This window comes from Chelonia mydas, chromosome 2 (genome assembly GCF_015237465.2).
Source record: "Chelonia mydas isolate rCheMyd1 chromosome 2, rCheMyd1.pri.v2, whole genome shotgun sequence".
Taxonomy (NCBI): domain Eukaryota; kingdom Metazoa; phylum Chordata; order Testudines; family Cheloniidae; genus Chelonia; species Chelonia mydas.
In genome coordinates, this window is record NC_057850.1 from 118,473,170 (window position 1) to 118,488,107 (window position 14,938).

Sequence of the window (14,938 nt, forward strand, 5' to 3'; positions counted from 1 at the left end):
ATAGCTTTTGAGATGCAAGACCCTATAATACTAAATTATCTGCTAAATACTTCCAGTCTTGCTCAAGAGTTTCCAATAGCCTCGAGTCAAGATAGTTGGGAGGCACAGATTTGACTTGTCTTATGATCGGAATGGAATGGCAACTGTCTGTCTTGAAAGACAATGGTTTAACTATATCAAAACAGTTCAGTTTCTGTGTGCACTCCTGCAACATCGTGAGTGGCTAAAAAGTCCAATTCTCGAGCAACAGTCCTTGCCACAGATAATGCATGCATAAGGGGCATGGCCAGAAAATGAAGCTGGAGCATGACTAGTGTTTTGAGGCCTGTTGCGCTTTCCTCTTTGCTCTCCTCACTTTCACTCTCTTTGGTTTCTCTGACTTCCTGGTACAGCCTTTCAGTATGGGCTGTTGCTAGCTGCGTCTTCCCAGTTGGTGGTGTCAATGTTTCTGGCAGTTGCCTTAGTGCAACAGTGATGGATAATTGATCTACTGTCATAGATGCAAAAGAACTTGCAGTCTTTTGAGTGACCTGTGCTAATGTCTTGCCAGCAACTCTAAGGAGAGAGATTCCTCTGTAGCTGTTGCAATCACTTTGATCTCCTTTGGTTTTTGTACAATGTTGTGATGGTGGCATTCTTCATGCCTTGTGGTACACCTCCTTCCCTCCAACAGGCAAACAGAACATTGGCAGATGTTTAAGCACAATCTGTCCTCCTTGTTTCACTATGTCACCTGGAATTCCATCTTTTCTTGTCACCTTTCCTGGGGAGTGATTGCCTTTTCAAGCTCATTCATAGATGATTCTATATCTAGCTCTTCAATAATCTGGAGTCTGGGGATCACATTTAGTGCTTCTTCCGAAACAGTGATTTCACGTGCATAGAGTTTGTGATAGTGTTCCATCCAGCATAGCATCTGTTTGCTTCTGTCAACGATATGTTTCCATTAAGAGATTTGAGCAGGACAGCCTTCTTGGCTGAAGGATATATTGCTTGGTTGAATCCATCATACATACCTCTTAGCTCTCCATTTTCAAAGGACATTTTTACCTTCTCTCAGTTTGATCCAGTGTCATTGTGCACATTTCCTTGTTGTTCATTGCAATGCGCTCTTGGCCAGCCTGAGGATAGCACTTATCTCAGGAGAGGGGTTCGTTTTGTGGTAAAGATATGCTGTGCATTTTGTTTCAATAACTGGAAGTATTTCTCAGAGTATGCTGCTAACCAGTCTTTATGTTCTACAGTCTTTTTACCAAAAGCCAAAGTTGCAGTTATATGGATATTCATTCTGACTGTGTTCCATGCTACATCAGCATTCAGGGAAAATGGAATCAATGACATAGCTTCCCTGAGATTTGCAATGAATTGAAGACACCTTGTTTGGTCTTTTGAGCTGATATTGTATAGGTGGCAGTGGTGTTCGGTACAATGGATTTTCCATAGTAAAAGCCTTATTTTGCAGCACAGCCCAGACTTCACTGTGAAAACTGCAAGTATGGAGAACATCCTGTAGGTGTTTTCTGCAGGTGACAGTTAAATCCAGTTGGTGCCAGTGTTCAAATCTGAGGTGTCTCCATGACCAGCACTGGCAACGACCATCTTGGAAGTAGATGTTGATGTTGTTGGACAAGATAGCACTCACAACAGACTCTGCTTCAACTGAAGCAGAATCAGACTTTATTTCAAAAAGCACAACACAGCACTTAGCGAGTAGAGAGTCAGGCTGCTGCTGGGTTGGGCAGACACAGACTGGCACTTGTTGAGTTCTTATATAGCCTGCGTGGGCGGTTTCTTGTGGATGATGACGAACCAGGGTAAGCCAAATTAATTCAGTGACGGGCCTTGCACTGGCTGCATAAGTTCCTTACAGTTTGCAATGCACAGCCCCCAGTGAGTGCAGAGTTCCTGTAGTCTTTGCCCATTGTGGTTCATTTTTTCCCTCTAGATGTGGCCACTATGCACTGGCCACCACAGAATGAGCTGAGCCGACTCTAGTGTTGAAATCTTCCAGTGGTAGCTTTTGGGTAATGCTCTCAAGTTGCTGACGGAGCAAGTCCTTCTGTTCACAGATGAAAGTATTGGGGTATATATCCTGATTTTAGCAAAGCCACCTGTGGTAGATATTCTTAATGCTATGATGCATTTTGATGTTGTAACAAGACATTTGGCCCTGGGTGCTAATGAATTTTTAACTGCCAAACCTATCCTGTGCTCGCAGCAGTCTTGTTTGCTTTTTCCATGCCTGAAAAAATTGTACTGCATCTCGTGTAGAGAACCTGTCATCTAGTCTGGTTTCAGATAGAGGGGCTACATCAATCAGGTTTCTCTAGCTCGCAGTCTGTGATGGTGGACTTCATAGGGTCATTGGCATATCGTGTACATTGTCCTCACATTCCAACAAGCAAGTTTAAAGAAGGCGACCATTGTACCTGAACCTGCTGCATGTATGCCTAGGCAGAAATAAATAAGGAGGCAGAAGCTTGTCTTAGGACCAAAGCCCCTCTTGGTGATACTGACTGAGCCCAAAAGCTTGGAGGCTGAGACATTTGGAAGCCAACACATCTACAGGAGATGTCGGAGGATAGAGCTGACTTGCAGTGCCAACCGCCTGATGTTTTCTCCGCTAGAGATTTCTCCCCTAGCCTTTATGTAGACACACAGTTGCTGCAAGGCAACATCGCTAGATGGAGTTACTCCTTTGTGGATACTGCCCTTCACTCCAGTGTGTATCTGGCATATTGCCCACCACTCAGTGTCTCACGATAACAGACTAAGAATTCTGACATTTGAATTAAGGGATTTCATCATTTTCACATGTGACCATAGGCATATATTGACTTTCATTTTAAAGCCAGAAGAGATCAATATGATCATCTACTCTCACCTCCTGAACAACACAGACCATCAAGCAATTTGTTCAGGGGAAGGAATATTTGGACCTTAACAGTGTCCCTTTATTTACATATTGCCTCTTCCAAACTTTATATAAAATTGTGGCAACGCATCTCTCTCACCACGTCAGCCTCAGCAGTTCTCACTCTGGCAGCAGGCTGGGGGTGGGGGCTGTGGCTGGAGTAAATCAGTCCTTCTCTAGAGGTTTATAATTCTTAATAGTAGTTTATATACAGTTTTCACAAGCTAGGCCTCAGAGTTGGCCTGAATTGCTTCCTTAAGCATAACTTCCAACACAAATTCATTTCCTTGCTCCCACCAGAGCACTGATCCTTCTTATGCTGGCTCCTGGTCGTCAACCCCTCCTCAAACCGTAGTAAACTCAGTATTTCCCCAGTAGGGAGGCGAACGGCTCTCCCCCTAGGTGGAACCTTTTCTCCCTGCCATCCTTCCACAGCTTGTTTCTTGTCCCTGCTCTCCTCTCTCTCCCACCGGAAGAGGTTTTTAAAGGTCACCAGCAAGTCCTTAATTGGGCTCAGGTGTGACTCTAATTAACCTGAGGTAACCTCTTATCAGTGCATAGAAAAAAGGGCTTTAACTCCTGTAGCTGTCAGGTCTGACTCTGTCACACTAGATACAGGAATCGTATAGCCAACTATCTGGTGAAATGCTGGCAACTGTTAAATAGAGCATAACACTACTACACATCCATGTTGGGTAGCTGAAGAGAACTTACTCAACTGGAGTGAGAGAAGGAAACGAAGTTGGAAGGATTTTATTATGCACACACAAACTGGGCATGGACACAATGCTAAATTGCCCTCACCTTGTGAAAGTGCCGTGAAATAGTTTGGCCAGGACTTGTATGAAGTCTCCACTGGAAGATACCACTTTCAATAATATAATGCATCAGTAACATGAGTCAATCTTGGTTCAAGACTGACTCAAAAGAGCAAAATCTACTGAATCGTTACAATGATTCCTGTATTACCTGGATTTTCCTTGGAGGTCTATCCAAGTACAGAGTCACTCTGCCCCTGCTTAGCTTGAGAGATTTGATGAGAGAACAACTCCTAGTGAAAAATCTGAAGGCTATGGGTAATTGTATGTGTTTCATCGAAAGCTAAGAACTTAAATCCTGAGCTGCATGGGAGGCTAATGAAAAGTAAGTTCAACAACCATACACCACACAAAACCATACTGGCAAATTATCTTTAATTCCTGAAAGGGCTAGTGGCCAAATTTTATAACAAATTTATGATGCATCCAATGTTATATGACCAGATCGTTGAACAAGAATGTCAATCTCAGCAACTTCACTTTAAATACTCCATCTCATTTTAACAAAATAGCATTATAGTGGTTATGGCACAGTTGCATCCTTTTGTAGTTTTATCCTTTTGATGGTTTCATTAGCAGTTTTCACAGGTTACTATTGATGAAGAGCAGGAAGCTGTTTTTTTTCTGTTCTGAACATTGGGGACGTAGTTTGGGTAGTCTTGGGTTTGAGACTGCTGTGTCAGTTGTGACCTGGGAAGCGCAAAATGAACAAGTGCTGTTTTCCTCAGTGAATTCTATGCCATGGAGAGAGAACGTGGGTCAGAAAAATCCAGGCCTTCCACTATTGTTACTTGTTAAGAGTATGGTGAGATTCCATACAAGTGGTGTGGAAGAATATCAAATCCCTGGCAAACTTTAATTTGTCTGGATTTATAAAATTTAAGTCTAAATACTATTCATCGTTAGTAGGGAAGTTAGTACATACTAAGAGAATTTCTTAGCAACTAGTTATAAACCAACACACACTTCTGAAAGAGTTCAAATTCCATCCAGATTTCTAGTCAAAGCTATCAAGTGTCTTTCTGTCCAACAAAACATTTAAAAAAAACAAAAACCTGTTTGGCTGTAGATTGAGCAATTTTGATTACAGAAAATTTAGAGAGACCCTCTCTACTGTTTATATTTTGACATGTCTAATTAACCAGAAAGCTGAGAGATCTCTTCTTTAATTTTCTCAGATGTAAAGATTTCCCCGTCAGTTTTTGTCATAAATAATATAGAGGCAGATGATGATGCCATCATTCACACTGAAATGTTCCTCATGCTGTGAATAATCCCAGCGACAGGATTGTGTCCTTAATTTTTTTTTTTTTTTATGCAGTTCCCTTTCTGGATGTGCTAGTAATATGGACTCACTCAACCTGGCTTAGTCTACTCCGCAGCTGTTTGGATGTGGAATGATTCTTTCCTCCTCCGATTGCATATAATAGAATTGAACTTCATACTAATTATCAATGACTCCTGCATGCAGCAAGGCCATCCTTCGTAGAGAGAAATATCTGTGTACAAGGGCCGTGCTTTGGATTTGACCTCCTGTGGATCAATTCATTTAATAAAGAATTCCTTTCCTGTAAAGGTTTTTTGCCTAATAACTTGTTTCTGTGATTTGGACTTTGTCAACATTAAGAAAATTCATACCAGTGTGACTCTGAAGTGAGCTTCACCAGTGCAGCTTGTCTGCTTTAGGGGTTTGCTGGCATAAATACATTGAGACTAATATTGTTACAATGGAATGCATTTCCTTAATGCAGACAGAGCCTAAGTTATGACAGCATCTCTCACAATGAGATGCTTCTTACACCTGTTTTGAAGGGGATAAGAATTCCAATCTCCTTTGATCAGAAATTTAACTGAGAATGCTCAGATCTCAAAAGAGGGAGGACATGCACCTGCTTATGTCCCCCAAAGATGTCAGAGAGGCTGTAACAAGTCATTGTGCTGCCACCAAGAAGGCCACTGAGGATAGATTTTGCTTATAATTCAAGATTAACTCCTCCTGCCATTCCTGTCCCATCTCAAAAAATATATAGTGGAATTGGAAAAGGTTCAGAAAAGGGCAACAAAAATAATTAGGGGTATGGACCAGTTGCCGTGTGAGGAGAGATTAATAAGACTGGGACTTTTCAGCTAGGAAAAGAGATGACAGAGGTCTATAAAATCATGACTGGTGTGGAGAAAGTAAATAAGGAAGTGTTATTTACTCCTCATAACACAAGAACTAGGAATCACCAAATGAAATTAATAGGCAGCAGGTTTAAAACAAACAAAAGGAAGGTTTTTGTTTTTGTTTTCTTCACACAGTGCACAGTCTTTGGAACTCTTTGCCAGAGGATGTTGTGAAGGCCAAGACCATAATGGTTCAAAAAAGAACTAGATAAATTCATGGAGAATAGGTCCATCAATGGCTATTAGCCAGGATGGGCAGGGCTGGTATCCCTAGGCTCTGTTTGCCAGAAGCTGGGAATGTGTTTCAGGGGATGGATCACTTCGATGATTACATGTTCTGTTCATTCCCTCTGGGGCACCTGGCATTGGCCACTGTCAGAAGACAGGATACTGGGCTAGATGGACCTTTGGTCGACCCAGTATGGTGGTTCTTATGTTCTTTTCTTTTGTATTATACTTGTTAATCACATAAGAAAGATATAAAAAAAAATATTAGCATGTTGCTTTGTACTCTAGGAAAAAAGCTTGTAGCTTCTCTTTTTTGGGGGTATTAAATATATGATTCAATGAAAACTCGCTGGTGCCTCTTTGTAATATTTCATGCAAAGATTAAAAACAAATGACAACAAAAAAGGGATGGCCATATGCCACACCATGAAGATAATTGGTAAAAGATAAAGCATTTGACAAGGTAAGACTGTTGGAAGCAGTATTAAACCCCTTGCTTCTGTTCCATGCCGTGTGTGTGGTGCAACCCAGCCATCTGGTGGACAGCTACCGGGAATGCCAGGACTCCGTAGCTATGGAATCAACCATGGAACTTTTAGCTCTTTATATACATTTGAACATACAAGAGAAGATAAATGGGTAGAGTTCCAATTCAGCAAGATACCTGAGCAGATGCATAACTTTAAGCATGTAGTTACATTGATGTTAATAGAATTAGTCATATGCTTAAAACTACTTTGCTGAATCAGGGCCAAAACCCCATGTAACCCTTTAAAAATATACGGGATAATATTACAAAAAGGCACTTATTATACAGATCTCTTAGGTGTTTATAGGAGGCCGAGGGTCAGATCCTATAAACTTTTACTCATGAAAGTACTTACTCAGAAGAGCAGGCCCATTTACTACAATGGCACTGCTTACTAACATTTGGACAGCTTCTATAAGTAAAAGTTGGCAGGATCATGCCCTTATTTATTACAGGAGGAACGGCGAGCACAAATCAAGTTTATTCCACCTATTGCAAAGGATATTTAGGTATCTGCAGGCATCTATTGAATAGCCTGTAAACTAAAGTCAAAAATGCTTCAATTTTGGTGTTTTACATTAAATTTTTTTTAACCTCTACTCTATGTAAAACTACATACGCACTTGTACAATGAACATTTTCATTTTTTTTCCTAAGAGGTAGTGTCAGCATAACTATTGTCTTAAAATGTGCCAGATAACTATTGTCCCTTCCCCTCCCCTTCAGGAAAACAAACGAACCCCAAAATAAGTAGAGCTGAGTCATGTAAAGGGATTTTTCCTTACAACTGTACAAGAAACCAGTGGTGTTAATGCTAACCCAACTCACAGGTGAAAAGGGTTAGCTAATGCAGTAAGAACTATTCTGACATGTAGGTTTCTTTACTCAACTGGTTCCCTTAAAATAATTAATTCAGTTTTCTTAGCTTAAAACAAGTTGAGTAGAGGAGCTTCTGTGTGCCTGACTGAAGCTCAGACTGCATCAGCTAACACTTTTCACCTGTGGCAGTCACAGGGCAACACCACACTGTAGTTTCTTGCCTGTTTTAGGGAGAGCTGATAGCTACATCTATTATGACGGTTGCCTAATGCTTTCCATGATTAGACCCTGTGTTCAGCTACTTATTCCTTTGTCAAACGTCGGCCATTGGAGCTGAAATGTTCCATGCTGGGGTGTCTCCCTGTGGCAATTTTTTGGGAATGTTTCACCAAAAATAGGAGAAAAAAAGTGTTACTTTGCCCATATTAAAGTCTTACAACCCCTTCACTGAGAAGCTATAGTGTCCTCAGACATTGGAGCAAGGACATGAAAATTTGGCAAGAGGCTCTCCCTAGTGGCAGGAATGTGCCTGTGGCTATCCCCATGAAAATTCCTCCAAAATTTGGCCAATTTATAAATCTTTGAAAAACTACAGTTTGCATGTGCTCCATAGAGACTTTGCAGATATGTTTTCTGATGATTCTGTTTGTACAGGGCTTGCTCCAGCCCAGGGTTGCAAGGATTGATCAGGACTTTCCCTGCAATTGCTCCTTCCAGGACCTGGAGGGTGGGGGGCACTGTGGCACCAGGTGCAGGAACTGAGAGTAGGGAGACTGTCTTTCCTTGCTTCCAGTGCTCCCACTGGTGGCATTTCCCACCTCCCCCGAGCCTTGAGGAAGAGGAAGAGACAGCCTGCCTCCACAAACACTGTTTCCAGCTTTCTTTGCTCAGAAAGAACAGCTATGTGTATATCAAGGTTGCCTGATATGTGGCCCCAAATTGGTTATTCCTATGACATTCCAGTCATGAGTACTCCAAGAATTACATGAAGACCATTTGGGAATGGTAAAAATGACAGTCCTGACCAGGAGTTTTGTGAGGTGGCAAGGGATTGATACACAAATAGAGGAACTGGCAAAACAACATCAAGGTTGTCAGCAAACCCAACACATGCCCCACATGCTCCATTGCATCCCTGGGCGTGGCTAACTATGAATAGCAATGCATATATATGGTCTGTGCTGAGCCACGTATGGGACAGATGTTTTTTATAGCAGTAGATTCCCATTCTAAAGGCCTTGTCATATTCTGTATGACCTCAACTAATTCAATGGAGATTGTGGAGGTGTAAAAACTATTATTTTCAAGGATTGGTGTGGGTGAGGGGTGTGTCTTGAACAGGTTGTAACAATGGAACTCTTCACAGTCAGTTTCAGATGTTCCTCAAAAGTAATGGTATCAATCATGTTACATTAGATCCTTACCAGCTGACCACTAATGGTTGGAGGAATGCCCTAGACAGACATTTGAGAGTAAGCCTCTGGGCTAGAATAACTAGTGGGATGGAGCTCTCAGGCCAGCTTCACTTGAATTACAGTGTTTTTTACCCATAATTCCACCTGCAATATGTTGCTGTTTTGGTTGGAATTTGCTTATGATTTGATGAATAAATGTGACAATAGATTATTATTTTTATGGTACTCATAAAAGGACACAGGAATTGTGTAGGATATACTCTAGGTGAGGGATCAACCTGACTTTTATGAGTAATGGATGTTAGTTGGGTAATGAAGCTTAGGCTAGGCAAAAGGATGGTAAAAGGTTGTATCCTGGAGATGAAGAATGGTATCTCATGAACTCTATCCAAGCAACCTGTTTTATTTTGGGTTCCTCACCTGAACTCTCTATGGAAGAATTTCCTGGACTGGACTGGACTGGACTGGACTGGACCGGACCATACCAGTGGCTATAGAAGCACAGCTGACAGTGAGGACTGAGGGGATTCATTTGGACCAGTGGTGGCAAGTAGAGATGATTTCAGGGCAAGGAGTGACTGGAGCAGCACTGGCTGCTGAGCTGACTTCCTCCTGGCTGGTGGAAGCAGAGCTGAAATCACAAAACTGGACCAGAGAGCTGTACGTCAGAGCAGGAGGAGCAGTTCTGTCAGGCCTTGAGCAGATCAGTGGGGGACAGTCACCCTCAGATGCCTTTGACAACACTGAGACTAACTCAACCTGTGAGTGTGGTTTTAGGTGGGTGGGTATGTGGTGAGACAGAGTTCTGGATCTCCATAAACTGGATATTCATTATTTAGGACTGAGGATTTGTATTAATTAGGGTTGCTCAGCTTCTTATATGCAAACCTAATACTGAGTTTCCATGTTTCTTTTTACTGATTCCTCCCCACCTCCCCGCCCCAGATAAAAACATACAACGTGCCATGTTCTGGAAAGACTTTTGAATGATTGCGTGTGAGGGGGAAACCTTTCAGTCTGACCAGGGAGGTTTTATTTATTTATGTCCCAGAGACAGAAGTAGTACAGCTCTGGGTGGGCACTTGAGCCGTAGTTTTATTTATTTTATAAAAGGACTCCTGGATAGATTGAATCTGGCAAATGTTGCTGCCATCAAGACTTGACAGAAGGGCACGCAAATGTGCCACCCACTCGAAATGTCGTCGTTTCCGTAGCGTGCTGCAAATTATTCCACAGCTGCTGTGAAAACCTTTCCTACAGGAAATACTATTGGAATGCAGGTTTCCTGCAGGATCACACAGTGTACTACTTCGGAATAGCCGCATTTAAGGCATGACCCTGACTTAGTTCTGGTAGAAGACTGAGCCCTCAGTGAAAGAGCATCAGTTTTGTCCAGTGCAGCAGTCTAGAAATTAAGAGGCTAGAAAGCACTTATTACCATTAATAAACAGGGAAATATATTGGGCAGTTAAGCACTACCCTGCTGTGAAGGCTAGTTTTCATTGGTCCCCACTGCGTACAGTGTAGATGACATTGCATTTTTATTAAATCACTTCCGAGTGCTTGACATTTGCTAATTCACTTATGGATACATGCAGTACCTTACAGTGAGATTCTGCAGTCTAGAACAAAAAATCAATTATATTGTCATTAAATTAGATCACAATCTCATACTTGCAGCTGTCCATTCTCTCCCACAAACTCCTTATGTATCACTTTCCCATCCCACTTTATTTCAGAGGTACCCTGAAACTCTCCCATACCCACCCTCATGCCAGGGGCTCTGTGTGTCTCCCATTACTCCTCCCCGCACACCAGGCTCCCACATTTTCTTTCTCCCCCCGCCCACTCTGTGTGAGCCTCCATTCCTCCCTTCACCCTCACCTATTTTTACTTTTTGTTTCTGACTGGAGCAGATGGGGTGTCATTCAGCGTGTCAACATTTAAAAATCATATTTGGAAGATGGGCAGAGATGAGATGGAGTGTTTTTATGCTGGAAGATGCTCATAGCTGCCATCAACAAGTTCTTTGATCTATAGACAAGTACCGGGGTGGCTGAAGCTGCTGGCTCCTCTAACCATATGCCATGCGTCCCTCTTCTCTGATTTTCTAGTCTTCACCAAAATCAGTCCATTAATGCCTAAAACAGCCCCTAAAATTTTGGAATTTATTGGCTGTGGTGTTTGAAAGTTTTCACATCGCAGTGAGACAGACAAACAGAGAAATGCCATTGAGTTGCACGTGAGGCCTCACTTTGCTTTGCCAGTTACATTTCTGGGTTAAGTTAGGTACCATCAGTCAGAGGTACAACATTTTTTATGTTAGTCAGCTGAGTAAAATGTGGCAGCCACCAGAGGGCATAAGTTTTTAAAAAGTAAATGGTTTCAACATCCTGTTCTGCTGTATTTCTGAGTCTCTCATGTGAAAGCAAACTGTAATTTGTAGTGAATGACAATCCACAATATTGGCAAACTGAAATAAGATATTTTCAAAGCTTGTTGTTGCATAGGTGATCAATTCACACTCATTGATTTTTAAGATCAGATGGGACCATTATAACTAAGATGATGGAAAATCCACCATGTCCCTTGATAACCTGTCCCCATGACTAATTAGTTTCACTGTTAAATATTTGCACTTTATTTCCCATTTGAATTTGTCTACCTTCATCTTCCAACCTTTGGCTTTTGTTATACATGTGCCTGCTAGATGACAGAGTCCTTGGTTATCAGACAAAGTTGGAAATGGACATTTAACTTTGAACCACTTCCTCTCCCCTATAAAGTCTGAGATAGATATAAGGCCAAAATGTCCACTTCCCCACTCTGATATCTCCCCTATTTTTTTCAATTTTCTGCAATATTGCCAAACCCAAACATTCAAAAATCATAAATCAGGCCCCTCCAAAATGAGACTGGATCAAAAAATCATAAGTAGGACTTTCAAATTTATTGAATTGTCATCAAAATTTGATGGACAGTAAAGAACAACTTGTAACCAGGATATAAAATAACAAATTAAAAAAAATAAGGACCGCAGCTGACCCAAATAGTAACATACAAACCTCAAAAATAGAGAGAGGCCAACAATAGTAGTTGAATAATCTAATGGATGAATAAAGCGATATTGCTCTAATAAATTAGCTAATGGATTGTCTTTCCATTATTTGCCCAGCTCTGCACTACCAGATGAGAGAACCAACTTGTTAAAACATGCGGGGGAGGGGGAAGTTGTGCAGAAGTTCTGTAATAAATATTTGTAAAACCTTTTTTCCCCCCCAATTTCCTTGTGCTATTTTCCGAAAAAGTTACTCCTCAATTAGCCTATGGACTGTATCATTTTGTCTGTTAAGGAGATTCTCTCATTTGTTTAAAGTTCTTGTTTGCAGAAGCAACATAATATTTTTCATAATTATATGTAAAAATAAAATCTAGCTGGGTAGATCCATCCAAGCAGGGTGAACTGGCTGCTGGTCGTTTGAAAATGCCAGATTTCCTGGTCACCTTTTAAGGGTGCAGAAGGAGCATTCACTTTGTGTTCTGCAGATCTCTGGATTTGTTCACTCTCTGTCTCCTAACAGACGTGAGCTGAGCACCAGGCAGTTGAATTCAGAGCTGCAAATACATTATCCTTGAACTCATGTGTCTCTAGGCATTCCCACTAACATGAAAGGAAGTAGGTCTTTTATTCCACTTCCACCCCGCCCCCCGTGTAATGTAAGTGACAGCTATGGAACAATTCTCATAGGTACATGTAGGAATATATATATAACCCAGCCAACCATGTGGGAAGCTCCAAATAGCCTGCCAGAGCTAGCTAGGGTTTAACTATGGTAAGAAATAGAGTCCAAGATCCAGATTCTGATGTCAGTTACACCACAGTAAATCCCAAATTAAGTGATTTCAGCTGAGTTGCTCTGGATTTATACCATTGTAACTGAAAGCAGAATCTGGTCGAATGTCTCTTTCCAAGATATTTTCATAACTTGGCCAGCCAGCTTGATACAGTTGACCATATTGTTCAGAGGTGGGCAAACTATGGCCTGTGAGCCACATTCGGCCCCTGGGACCCTCCTGCCTGGCCCCTGAGCTTCTAGCCCGGGAAGCTAGGCCCCGGCCCTTCCCCTGCTGTGCCCCCTCCCCCGCAGCCTCAGCATGCCACACTGCTGGCACAATGGTCTGGGCGGCCCGGCAGTGCAGTTGCAGAGCTGCGGCCTGACCCGGTGCTGTGGGCAGCACGGCTGTAGCACCACCAGTGGTCCAGGCAGCGCAGTAAGGAGGCAGGGAGCGGGGGGGGTGGTTGGATAGAGGGAAGGGTTGTTCGGGGTGGTGGTCAGGGGGCGGTGGTGTGGATAGGGGTTGGGGCAGTCAGAAGGCGGGGAACGGGGTGGGGGTTTGAATGGGGGCAGGGAGCCCAGGGGGGGGCAGTCAGGAATGAGGGGGGGTTGGATAGGGTCGTGGGGGGTGGGGTTCTGGGGGCAATCAGGGAACAGGGAGTGTGGGGGAGTGGAGTAGAGGTCCTGGGGGCCTGTCAGGGAAGGGGGGCGGCTTGGATGGAGCAGGAGTCCCAGGAGAGGGGCTGTCAGGGGGCGAGAAGCGGGGGGCGGGGGCGGGGCACAGTCTGGCACAGCCTCCCATAACCGGCCCTCCATACAATTTCCAAAACCCAATGCAGCCCTCAGGCCAAAAGGTTTGCCCGCCCCTGATATAGTTGCTCATATGCAAATGATATCAAATGTTTAATGGAGTATGTAATTTAATATTAAATCTTCTATGAATTAAATTTTTAATCAACCCAATTTAGTTCATTTCTAATTTCAGAAGACTTTAACCTGGAGATATCGGAAGTCCTTATGCAGAATGCACTGCTTGGTTTGCAGAAAGGGCTGTTCAAAGTGTACAGATCCGACAATGACCAAATGTCAACATTCCTCTGGTATCTCATAGGCATGTATGTTGACACTGTTTGAAGCAAGGAGTTGTCATAAAGAGGCCACGCAAGCAGCAAGACTAAGTCCAACTTACTCATCATTCCAAAATCAGCATACGTTATGTTCTGCATTTTGTGACACATGGTAGTGTCTGATCAGGAGACCCCAACATGAAGCAAACTGGTATCCTTTAGAAATCCTCAACCCTATGCTACAGAAATTTTTAGTTGTGGCTTCCTATATTGTACCGTCCTATGATCCGGGGCTGAATGGAAAAGCTAATTTTCAAACATTTACCAATCCTTTAAAGGGAAACAAGTACACATAGGACTAGTATAAATGAGTTTTTTAAAAAAAAGAGAAAAAAAAATATATATTTTGTAGGTTTTGTGTGTGTGACTGTGCTTTGGCCAAGACGTGTGCCGGAAGTTATACCCCTCATTCCATATTCAGGCCTCTAGGATGAAATGCTGGCTTCAGTGAAGTCAATGGGAGTTTTGCCATTGATTTCAGTGGGGCTCCGATTTCATCCATAGTGCCTGATTAAGACCCCAAATGAGTGACCTGATTTTCAAAAATCCCACATACCTAGCGTCTCCCACTGTCTTAAATTGGAGGTGGTGTATGCTCAAGTTTTAAAAATTAGGTCACTTATCTAGACACCTAAATCAGGCTTTAGCCTGACTTTAAGCACCATTTTTATATATCTTGCCTATGGCTATAGTCACTTTACCCATTCTCCTGTATAATCAGTTTTCCCTCTTTGAGTAAATTTCTGACATGAGATCAGGGGAGACCATCTTAAAAAAAATAGGAAAATTTGATTGTGGAACCACAAAACTCAGCAAGGAGATTGAGGGACAAGTGTAATATGGCAAAATACTTACCTTTTTTAAAATTGACTATATTTCAAGAAGTAGATGGTTTTACTTTTATCAGTTGTTGTATTACAACCATTTGGACTCTGCATATCATGTTGCTGGAGAAAGTAGACATATTTGTACCTCACAATCACCAAACAACCGAAGCCAAAGGAAGGATTTAATAAGAGGGTTTCTGTTCCCTAAATCCCTACATAACAGTCCAAAGACAGGGCAAGTTTGAACAACATAACATGA